Raw genomic sequence first — 12,221 nt, 5'->3', positions numbered from 1 at the left:
ACAAGAAACTGCTTTTCTTGTTTAGAGAGGGAATATTGCTCTAACCTAAAGAGTCAATATGCCGGAAACCTCACTGCCTGAGGTGAAACTAGAGACATAAAAGCCACTGGGATTATCCTGCAGGGGGACAACCTGTGCTGCAGGAGGAATGAACTAGCTGAGACTTTCTAGACCTTTTCCATCTTTAATCTTATGAAAAGAGCTGTCCTGGTCACTGTGGCCACGTAATCTCCCAGGAAGACAAGGGAATATAAATTTGGGCCTCCAGGCTTGAGTCGCTCATGTCAGTGTTCACTACTGACTGCTTTGTTCCTCTGCTGCATCTCAGGAGTCCTTTGATTCACTTCTAGCTTCCTGCTTCTGGCACTGGTAGGTGAGAAATGGCTCTTCCACCTGCTTTTAAGCCCTGGGGAAATTCTGCAGTCTGTTTTATCTCTAGTATCTGTTCAACTGGTGTAATTGGGTTGTTTCAGGATGGATGAAGCAAGAACTGAGCAATGGTTATCCATGAGTTACTGAAAAGAGAAAATGCAAACAAAATCTAAGACTTGAAGTTACAATCTTAGACACTCCCCTCTCTTCCAAAATCTCATCTGTAACACGTCAGCACAACAGCTGGTGTGGGAGTACAAAACATATTGGGAGACTGTCTGTCCTCCTCAGACTGGTCCAAGGGTGATGATGATAATAATTAGAGAGCATCTTTCACCAGGAAGGGGAAGAAGTAGTTTTTCCACTCAACAAAAGATGGAATTAAAGCAAAGAGAATGTGAAATGAGGAGGCCAGCATCAAACAGCAAGCAAAGGCTGAACTGAAAGTATAAACAGATCTTCCAGGTATCAGGCCAGTACCCTCTCCCAGAAGGTGTGCTTTATAAAGCACTTAAAAGAAAATCTGTAGACTGTTAGATAGAAAAGACATCCCCACAGGACTGTGGAAAAAAGTCAGAGAGGACTCACTGGAAACCCCTTTTCCTAAATAATTAAATGGGACTAGTGCCAGCCCTTGTATATGCAAGAATATAGGAATACCTGGAAAGAAACAATCACAAACTGATAGCACTCATTTAAGAGAAACCCTCATAAGCCACTCTGTCACTCTTACCTATCCTTTACTGATCGCAATACATGGCTTCTAGCGAGACTTGCCAAGAACTAACAAGTCACCAGCACATTGGGGTAACCATTGCACACTGGCCAAGATTCAAACTGTCTGATTTTTGGTACCTGAGGCAGCATAATTAGCATCACAATCATGCTGGCCAGGACTCATCTATCCTCACGTAGACCTCTACATCTGAGAGAGTCAGCCAGATTTCCTTCAGAATCAATGGGGGCATTTCCAAGGCTGAATTCATCTTGTGTCTTTTAGATGTCTATTTTAGAAAAAGGAGAGATACCAAGCCCACATCCCCCCACGCTGAACCTCAGACTGGAAATCCAAATTTGAATACGTATCAGCAAACAGATACATCTACATCCTTTACTGAACTGAGTCTCGGTCAAACAGATGAGAGCTGAAGATTCAGACAGATTCATGTAAAATTCACGTAGTAAAAGCTAAAATGAAAGGTTACAGGAAGTCCTCTGTAGCATCAAAGGGGAAGCTTGTGTCCCACAAAGACGAGCAACGGTAACATACTCCTTCAGATACATTCCCCTATATTGATGCATACTGCCAGAAGCAAAATGCTACAGACTCCATATTGTGCTCCACCAGGGTGTTTGCCACCAAATTTAGAGTACATGTAGCTAATGCAATAGGTCAACATAGAAGCTGGTTATTATGTTAAATCCCATGACTGCAAATCCACACTAATTCCAACAAGAGATCATTAGAACTCCAGGACCCAGACTTAAGCCAGTCTAAGTTTTAAGCCAGTATTGACTCTGAGTGCAGGGACTTAGTTTGGCAAACCCAGCTCTTTCTCTTGAGTTCAGTGAAGATAAGGCTGTTAGCAATGACTAATCAGAACAGTCTCTTAGGAAAAAGGAGAGTTTAATTACCTTAGTGTACTATTCAGTGACTTGCCTAGACATACCACACACTGAAAGATACGTGACAATGTGGGTGCCACAGTTTATACCATCACGAGCTCGGGACGGCCATGTTAGTCATGACTTGATTCCTGTCTCCCTCTTTTCTGAAGTGCATTAGCTGCTATGGAAACAGTGTCATTAGAATGGGCAGGGCTTTCCGACACCCAGATGAACCCCATGCTTATGCTAAATGATGTATTTTCTATGCAGAGCTCTAGCTAGGTCTAACCGTGGCATATTAAATAGTCCAGGTCCATCACACACGGTCTGAAGTACATTTCTATACAAAGGAGGTAATTCACAAAAACTTTATAGTTCATTTCCCTACTCTCGACTTGTGGTGGGCTTCTTATACCCTATAATGTCATGAAAACAGCAAACTGCACAGCACACACAGCTGCAATGATTGGCAATGTGATATTTAGTTAATAAAGCTTGAGGAATACCTCCCTGCTCCAAAAATGTAAGACTAGAATCCCTCTGCTGAATTATAATCACAATTTAATTAATTTAATTTTTTATGCTTCTTGCAATTGTCCTTTTGAAAGGAGGCTGCAAGAGATGCTACCTGAACTGGATCAAGAGATGTACAGAGAAGCCAGACTTTTACATCTTCTTGTTAAACACCGCTTACCAAAAGACTAAGATACAAATACAATCAAAATTTGTCTTTAAAAAAACAAACCAAAACAGCTCTTTAATTACTGGGCCTATCAAATTCCATAATCTGAATGAAAATTTTTACAGAGGAACAATGAAACAAGAACTTCCCTGCTCAATCAAATCAATGGCTCATCTGTTCCTGTATCTAAATGTGACAACTGCCAAATGTTTTGAGCAAGATGTAACCAATTCCCTTTCTGCTACTGCCACTCATTTCAATCCTACTGCACTATAAGCTGCATTGTTACACTCCTCCCAATCCCAGTCTGTGATCACAGATAGGAAGATCAATTTGGAAAAACTTCAAATGCTCTGAAATATTTACCAGATTTTAGAACACCTGGAAAGCCATGAAATAATAATAAAACCAACAATTAAAGTACATAAAGCTTTTCCAACAGGAGTGTGCTTGTGATTTATTTAGTTTCCCAAGTCTTTAATAACTGCAGAACAAATTCTGAGCTATCACAAGGAAAGCAACTGCCTTGATCTCTCATGCAAGCCCAGAAGAGTCTGAAGTACCTTTGCTTTAACAACCAGTCCTACAGCATTTTGGAGACCCAGAAGACTTGGAAAATCTCAGTGAAGCTTCTGAAACAGGAAGCTTGTAAAATTCAACTTGTCACATTGGTCATATCACTCAACCTCTAAAAAGTCATTTTTGCTCTTCTTGCAAGAAGCAGGAAGTGCTGTCAGTATCTCATTGAAGAATATGCATGCCTCAGTTTACCAATGAATTCTGAACAGCAACCTCCTGTGACTGAAGAAGCCTTTTTTTTTTTCTCTGAAACAGGATAGTCAAATTAGGTATTAGTGATTTACCCATTGTAAATTAGACTTGATTGATGAGAGTCTGCCACTCTGGAGAAATAAAGTTAACTGAATGGAAGACAGAATGGAGGAACATCATGTGACTATTAACTTTTAACAAACTGCAGCCAGAGAAGTCTGTGTGTGTAATAACACCTGAACTGCATATTGCAGTGAAGAAGCACGTTGAGGACTTGGAAGAAGCAAGTTGAGGACTTGGGCTCCCCCCTGCAATAAATAGTTGCAATGCTCCATGTTTGGAAAAAGAAGGACAACTAACCACAGCAAAATAGGTATGTACATGCTTTGCTTTTTTCTTCTTAGGTAGAAAATTTCCAATGCTGCCTTTGAAATTGCTAGTAATCTGTCTTGCTTTGACAAGGCTGTTTGTCTACCATTTGTTGTTAAGCAGAACCAAAAAGGAGTCCATCTCTGATGGGGGTCTTACATGTCTTTAGCCTTGCTGGAAGAACACCAGTAACAAACAGGGGCTGTGAAGCCAAATAGTTCTTCAAAGACCAGTGGAGCTGCACAGCTCTCCCTTGAACACTAGTCAAGTCCAATGGCTGAGTATGGAGAATTAAAATCCCAAAAGAACTGTAAAAAGGTCAGAGGCACAGCATGCCTGTGGAGCTATGACAGATGGTTACTACAGCCCCATGACCACACACGCAATTCTCAGTCACATCAGCATTGCTTCCTTCCATTACAACTGGAAGGAAGCAACGATACATTCTTCAGGAGACTGGTGATCTAATTACAATGGTTTTCAACCTTTTCAGTTCGTATACGCTCAAACATTTTTGGGCCTCTCTTGTAGATCTCTGTACAGTGATTTTAAGCCAAATGACAATAGGCTTGCTTTTCTTAGTTACTTTTTTATATAGCTTAGATGTAGTCCACCCACCTCTCTAAGTAAAAACTAAAGACATTCCAGTAGATCTTTTCCACACCTTACTATCAAATCCACCAACTTAAAATAAAAAGCCAGTTTATTAATAAATTTTCATAGTAGTGATCACTGCTTTGAAGATACTTCCACATTCTGTTAACTTTAATCTCCAATATGAGAGCAACATGCCACCACGCTGTAGTATTTGCCTTGTACTCTGCAGGGCTAAGACAATATTCTGACACCTGGATGCTGCAGGTTGGCCTTTCAAGATAGATACTCCTGAGCAACCCTGCAGCAACCATAGGATGAATGAATCTACTTCTGTCTGCATCTCTCAGTATCCTATTGCTACGTGGTGCTCACAGGATTGGGAAGAAAGTCTGCAGAGATAATGACTGCAATTTGGAAGGGCTTCGCTTTGTTTCACTTTCTCAGCTTGCTTGCTGAGGCTGCACTAATTGCTGAACAAGGCTTCAGCACAGGGGGCCTCAGAAGCAGAGCCGCCTGCTCCTACAGCTTAATTCCCTGACTCGTGACCTTGGAACAGCAGGGACAGGGGAGAAGAGGGAACACATCCGACGGTTGTTGCAGTGAGGATGGCAGAGCGGCCTGAGGGTTCAGGGCATAGATCCTGTCCTCAGTTCTATTTTCTGCTGGATGTCAGCTGTGGACATCTCACAAAACCTTTCCTTGGACTTGAGTTTGTTTTGTAATGGCTATGATCAAGTGCTTTGAGGTATATGGAAGACAGAAAATGCAAAAACGTTTTGTAGCATTTCATTATTAAATATAGGACTAGACTAACACCTCTGAGTTTTGTTATTATTCAGATAGATAAATATAGAGCTAGTTGCACTGAGTCCGTTCTGTGTTTTCCTTCTGTGAATATTATAGCAAGTGACATGTAATGTGGAATGAGAAAAAATGGAAAAAGAGGTAAAAGGAACAATTTTAAACTTGTATCAGAAACTGTTCACAGAAAAAAATTTTTGTTTGTTTTAGCTTATTTGCATTTGAGGCCTGACTTGTCTTATGGAAAAAACACAATGTGATTTTACAGTAAAAATAATAGTAATAAAAAACTGATTATAAAGTCTACTGAACTCTCCTATAGCCAAATCCCTGAGTAGCTTCCTCCTATGTGGCATCTGAAGAACTTTCTTTTCTCTTCAAGAAACTAGTGTTCTGTGTACCAATATAAAAATAAATCACATCACACCACACTTTCATAGGCAACTAAAGATAGGGATGGTAGCAGGAGCCACTGCTAAGGTACAAACTGAACAGGGGAGTCAATCCCCTAAAGCTTAAGGAGAACAGTACTAATGGAGGAGATGAGTGGGACTAACTGTTCCCAATGAAGGTGAGAGGCAATGTCTCTCCAAAAGGGTAAGTGAAGGATACTTTGTATCACTGATTTAGCCTTCCAGCTGCACAGACCCAGAACCAGGGAGCCACCAGAAGGGCTTCCTTCCTGCCACCAGTGCACACCAAGGGCAGCTCCAGCAGCCTTATACCAGCACGACCAAGAGGCCCTACCCCCAAGACAGTCCTGAAGGGGCAGAAAAAAGCACAGAAGATTCTATCTCCAAACAAAACAAGGTCAAACTTCCAAGTGCTGTTCTTTTGGTTTGGTGCTCCCCAGCTTCATCTGTGCTCTCTGCTCATGACACACAGGTAAACTGATAAACACATAGCACATACCCCTTTACTCGATGAATTCTAAGTCCAGCACCTCAGTATTGGTGGTAGTGTCTTACTGCCTTCTGAAGACAGAGGAGGAACTAAATGACTTCCCTATGCGTCTGACCAAAAACACCAAAGAAAAGTCATGCAGTAGAGTTTGTCCTTTAGGCAATTAGTAGGGTCAGTCACAACAAAAAAAAAAAAAACCATAACAAAGGATAATTTCTGGAGACTCAAGCTGAACCCCAAAAGTGCACCTTGCAGGGGGGAGGCTTGTGTACTTTACTAACAGCTTCAAAATTCCCCCACCAGGACTAGAGGGAGAATTATACTCACTTCATAGTAAGCACAAGTCAACTTTCAAAGCAGTTTTACATCAATAGAGACAGATGGGTAGAGGTGAAGATACTGAGGTGAGAGGACACTATGTTCAAATAACACAGAAATAATGTCCAGTCTTACCTCTTGTCTTTCAGATTGGTTATAAACCTTACAGATATCAAAATAACAGCAATAGAAACACAGAGAAAAGAGACTAGGGAAAAAGATACATGAGTACAAAACATGATGTACACAATAGCCACACTATGACCAAGAGGTCAGAAAGGAAAGAGGAACACAGAAAGACTTCTGATTTTTATTCCTGGATCTGCCACATCTTTGCCAGTTCATCTTCAGCAAGTCATTTACATGACTCCTCTACCTCCTATTCATAGTTTATAAAAGGGACCTAAATACTTTGAGGTTCTTTGAGTTCTTCAGACAAGAAGTGCTGCACATGAGCAGGGTGTTATAATTACTATTAATCCCTAGAGCTTGCATTTAAAAAAAACCCCAAAAAACCCAAACAAAAAAACCCAACCCCAAAACCCAAACAAATGCCAAGTCCTTCTTAGGAATAAGGAGTGTAGGACTGGGCTATGATCCTGGAAATGTTCATAATAAGGTATTTCTGAGGATATTAATTTCTGGACGACTTTTCTCCTATATAGCTGTTGATGTAGATTGATATTCTTCACAGAAAAGAGAGCGCCTTGCAAGAAAGCTTTAAGAGCATCTGGTAAAAGAGCCAGAATTGCAAGTGCTCCTGAAATGAGAGCTTGTTTATTGCGTCGCACTGGCATCTCGTGATAACATCTTGCAATTTTTTTTTTTTTTTAACTGTATCTCACTTGATTAGAAAGAGCCTTTGTAAATCCAAACAGAAGCAAGTTTAGAGCAGTTTGTACTTCCAAATTAAACAAACCCCCTTCCCTCTTACTGACAAAGACATGTATATTTTTATCTCCAAGTGTTTCCATTCTATTCCATTTAATTGCAACCAAGAAAAACCTATAGCCTGACAACGCCGTCCTGGAGTCTGCTGCTGAAGGAAGCCTATTCCCCCCTGACATCTTCAATGACTACCGAATGGCTCTTCCTAAGCATCTTCCAACATTTAAATTATATTAAAATATATAACAATATGTTATTATGTAATCACATATAATAGCATATAATAATGTAGTATATAACAATATATAATTATATTATATTAGAAATAAAAGTAATGCTACTAACTTCTACTGTGGCATGAGAATCAATTGAAGATGTAGCATTATCGCAGAATTTGCACTCAATGTGTTGTATTAAGATGATTAATACTGAAGAATGGCAAAGACAATTTCAGTATCAGAGCTGCTTCCCATGAATAGATGGGGCTTCATCTAGACATCTAGAAAAGTACATTACACTTCTGTATCCTCTCATAAACATATACCAGCAGTTGTACTGGACATGTATGGGCTTAGCAATCACACTGCACTGCTCTGGCTACTGACTGCGTGCTCAGAGCTGCTAATGTCAAGCACATCAATCCTCTTCTGTTCAACATAGATACTGCCTTCATCATTAGAGTTTCCAAGCATTTGAAGTGAAAGGGTACTTTCTTCTTTTCTTACGTTCCTCTTTTTCATGTAAGGATTTTTTTGAGATACTTGCTAGTGGCAAGCTACCACAGAATGAGTGTTCATTATTGTCTCAGTTTCAGCAAGGTTAGCATGCTGTGGCCACAGCAGATCGCCTTTGTTGGAACTGTCACCTTAATCTGCGCTGTCCCTGCCCATTGATAATCTCTGCCCATCGTCTCTCAACTTATTTTTAGAATAGCACCTCTTTGGGAAAGGGACCACATCTTTGCAACATGTTTTATCCATAAGGCAGCTGCAATATGGATAAAGAAAGTGTTGTCAAAAATGAACAGCAGGATAGAGAGCTTCACTAGCCATAGCAGTGATCTTTAAAACCCTAAGTTGGCCAGCTTGATGCATGCCACAGAGGGATCCATTTCTCAATAACAAAGTTCACATTTCAATGTGAAGAGTTTTGGAGCAAACACTGTTGGCATTTGTCCACCTAGGAGGTACCAGTCACCATATTATATAAGGACCAAAAATAAAATTAGATTGAGAACAATGTGTAGCATCTTCTAGAGCACAATGACTCACATTCACACATGAAACTGTCAAGCTGGAACACAGTCACGGAGAGTGTAAAAACAAGGCTGCAGTAAAAAGTACATCTCCAGATTCTTTTGTTGAAAATATGGAGAAAACTACAGAGCTAGAGGCACACTAGTGCTCTCCAGCCTAGTGATACCACAGAAATTCATGAACCATAGCAATTAAATAATATTACCTCCTTCCCTACACTTTGCAAATCACCAAACAGAAAGAATTTGTGGGAAAAATGATGATAAAAAAAAGATTAAATATCCCTAAGAGAAGTCTCAGGAGCACCTATTCAGAAGGTGAAACCTCTTCCTGTAATGACATGTCAGCTTGCCCAGAGACTCCACGCTGCCTTATTCATACATCCCAGCTTAGCAGAGACTGGAAAATATGGAATTCTGTACAATTCTACTGCTCAGGAAAAGTCTATTGTTCTCATTGCAGTACACACACAATGACAGAGGTGAATAGATCTGTCTGTCTGCAACCATCCCTTATCCTCCCTCATTTCAACCTCCGTTGAAGGAAGCAACATTGCTGATCCTCACTTCAGTGCATTCTCCGTCCAGATAATTGTTGCACAGCCTTGCTCATCAACTCATGGAACCAGAGGAAAGACAGACCATTTTTGGCTTCTAGTCTGGTATTATCAACCCGAGTCCACAACCACTCATGTTTTACAATTCATCAGAAAATGGTTCTTGAAACAGTTGCTGGGTCCTAACTGATGTCAATGCCTACAGCAAATATTGCCAGGAACCATCTCCCAAGCACTGTCAACACCTCTCAGTGAGTATGTTCAGAAGCTGTCTCCCAGCTACTGTCAAGAACTATCAAAAGACATGGTCTGATGCTAGAACCCGATTGCTGTCACCTCACAGCAGGCCTGGTCAAAGCCACTTCCTGACCGCTGTTGATGCCAGCCAGCCAGGTCACTTGTCTTCATTGGTGATAACAGGAACAAAGTCACAATGCAATTTTGCTTCCATAACAGCTAAACGTGTTCTTTATAACCTAATCTCACAATCAGCAAGTACGTTATCCTGTACCTTGGCCTAAGCTAGCAGGGAATCCCTGCAACACATGGGAGTTACAGCACTGCGTACCAATGAACAAGAATTATCCAGCAGTTTTTGTCCGAGTCTGAATAAGCAACCAGTAAAAATACCACCACTTACACATGGTGGATCTTACTGCCATGAGATTTTCCCTCTGCCATATTCAGCTGAAGCTTCCTTTCTTAAGATTTCTCTTTTCCATTTTTGTACCTTCTTTTGCTATGGTTCACTGTAAGCAATGCTTCTCACCCCTTGATTTTAAATATTTATCTCATCCCTACTTAGTCACAAATTAGTCAAGTTGTACATATTTAGTGTGTTCATATAAATCCACATGCAACTGTTTGACTCTCTTAGGAGATGTGAAAAGCAAAGAATGCTTTTAGTGAAGGGATAAAAATGACAGATTGTCCCTCAATGTGTGTGTGTATATATATACACACACATACACTGTATGTTCTGGCACATGGTAGGGTGTATTTACTGTATGAGGCCATATGCTTGAAGAATTAGAACAGAGGAAAAAAGCCAGTTTCTGAATGTTGTATGTCTAGTTTACATATTGTCAAATAGATTCTAAATATATGGGAAACAGAGTTCACGAGATTCACGTTTCATGCAGGACAGGCAATCATATAGAAAGATGAGCAAGTGTTCAGGAGTCAGATTTACAAAGAAAGAAGGTGAAACACTTCGTATCTGCATAAAGATGTATCACTGCTCCTATCTTTTCAGCTTTTCAAAAAAACCTCTCTTAAAACTCTGAGCATGCCAAATGTAACAGAAGCATTATCGTAATCCCTGCATCATATGTGGATTTACTGGACTAAGTTTCCACCAGCCCAGAGGTGGAACCACTGAGCACCATACTACATCACGTAGTACGAATATGTCCAGTCAACTCGATGCTTTGCATGAAAGCGTAAACATGTTCAGTGGATGAAAACACTGAGTCAAAAGGCTTTTTCAACCTAACAGAAAACAGCATAACAAGAAGAATTAGCTGGGCCTTGGAAACTGAAGCAAGATAAATTCTTATGAAGAAATAGGGCTCAATACCTTCCAACAAGTTTGAATACGTAGATTATGGTTGTAGTCAGAAGAAACTTAAACATTCAGAAAGCATAACTTACATCGATGCTTCCACGCCCTTTGTTGCTTGTTGTTTTGTTGGGTTTGAGGCTTCTTTTATTCCATTTTGTTATTATGGGGCAGAAATAGCCATGTTTTGTGACATTTCCTCCCTTCCACTAGAGTTTAAGTGGAAAGAGAAGAGACTAGTTCTTCAACAGCAACAGTTAAAGGTTATGGCCACAATTAATGCATTTGTGTCTATTTGTCTATGTCAAGTCTTGCCTTGTGAACTCATCATTAAAACAGGAGCTGGGGCAACGGTTGCCCTGGGGAAATACTAGACAGGAACCGGATCTCCTCTTTAGGCTTTTTAGGTGTATAGAGAATTAGACATACTCTTTTCAATTTATGCAGCATCTTCTCTGGAACCTCCTAATATATTGAATTACATAGCGCCATTGTGAAATTACCAGCTCTCTGATTTTGTGAAGTTATTCTATTAAATTAACAGTTGTGAATAATTCAAATTACCAGAAAGCAATTAAATTCATTTTAGTCTAGCAAACTATGTCAATAAAGGACTTCATTACACATCAAATCATGATCTCCTCTACAAAAATGTCCCAAAACCACAGCTGCCTTAACAAGTGAACTTAAAAACAAGTATCTTCATGAAGAATAGACAAGAAGGTCTGGTTCTTTCATGGAAACCCATTCTTACATTGTGATGGCACTAGGGATCAATTATACAAATTTATTTCCTTATACTTCAGTTAACTGTTGCCTACAGAATACCTTCATAGTCTTGATAGACCTCATTTCCCATTCCACACTGGCCACCGATTCTTCATGAAACCTAAAGTCTCTTCCCATTCCAGTACCTCAGTTTCGCTTCCTTTGAAGTATGAGGATGATGGTGTTGGTATCTACCTCAGAGGGATTCTGAGGATTAATTCTCAGATGACTTGAAATCATCTGAGCTGTGATACTTGGGTAGAAACTATGAATGATTAGCAGATGTTGCTATTAAAGTGACAACTTCTAACATTTTAAAATCTAACCTTTCTGTGTGAAAGAAAAAAAAAAAGAAACACCTCTTGGTTTCTACAGCAGATGTTAGACTGTGACTTGATTTTAACCTTCAAGATTCTTTTAACTTTATTGTGCAGGGAAAGAAGATTGAGAGCAGAGGCTGGAAAAGAATCTGAAATTCACAGAGAACCTCTTCTCAGTCTTCCTTCTTAATAGCCACTTCAGACCTGCAGCACTGACCCCTATTAACCATCATTATGGCACTTTGCCCCACTGGATAGAAGAGGTTTTTTCCTAGTGTGCTGAGCAAGTACAGTCTCCAGCCAGCCTGTGCAGAGGCAGGACTTGATGCATAATGTGAAACAAACAGCAACAATGACAGGACAAAAAGGACTTTGACAGAGAAAGATTGATGGTGGCAAACGGAGAAGTGTCACAAAGCCAACCTCACGCTTGCCAAACTCCGAAGCCACA

The 12,221-nt window shown here is 40.2% G+C and overlaps 1 protein-coding gene and 1 long non-coding RNA gene across 11 annotated transcripts in view; one reads left to right on the top strand and one right to left on the bottom strand.

Moving 5' to 3' along the window:
• LOC142410574 (uncharacterized) overlaps positions 1–3,705 on the top strand; it is a 35,457-nt gene extending 31,752 nt beyond the window's left edge. The window contains exon 3 of the long non-coding RNA XR_012775949.1: positions 2,589–3,705. This is a non-coding gene — a long non-coding RNA (uncharacterized LOC142410574). The remainder of the gene's footprint in view (positions 1–2,588) is intronic.
• NRXN3 (neurexin 3) overlaps positions 1–12,221 on the bottom strand; it is a 983,905-nt gene that overhangs the window by 414,998 nt on the left and 556,686 nt on the right. The window lies entirely within an intron of this gene.

Source organism: Mycteria americana, chromosome 5 (genome assembly GCF_035582795.1).
Source record: "Mycteria americana isolate JAX WOST 10 ecotype Jacksonville Zoo and Gardens chromosome 5, USCA_MyAme_1.0, whole genome shotgun sequence".
NCBI classification, from domain to species: Eukaryota; Metazoa; Chordata; class Aves; order Ciconiiformes; family Ciconiidae; genus Mycteria; species Mycteria americana.
This window is presented reverse-complemented; position numbering and strand designations above follow the sequence as displayed.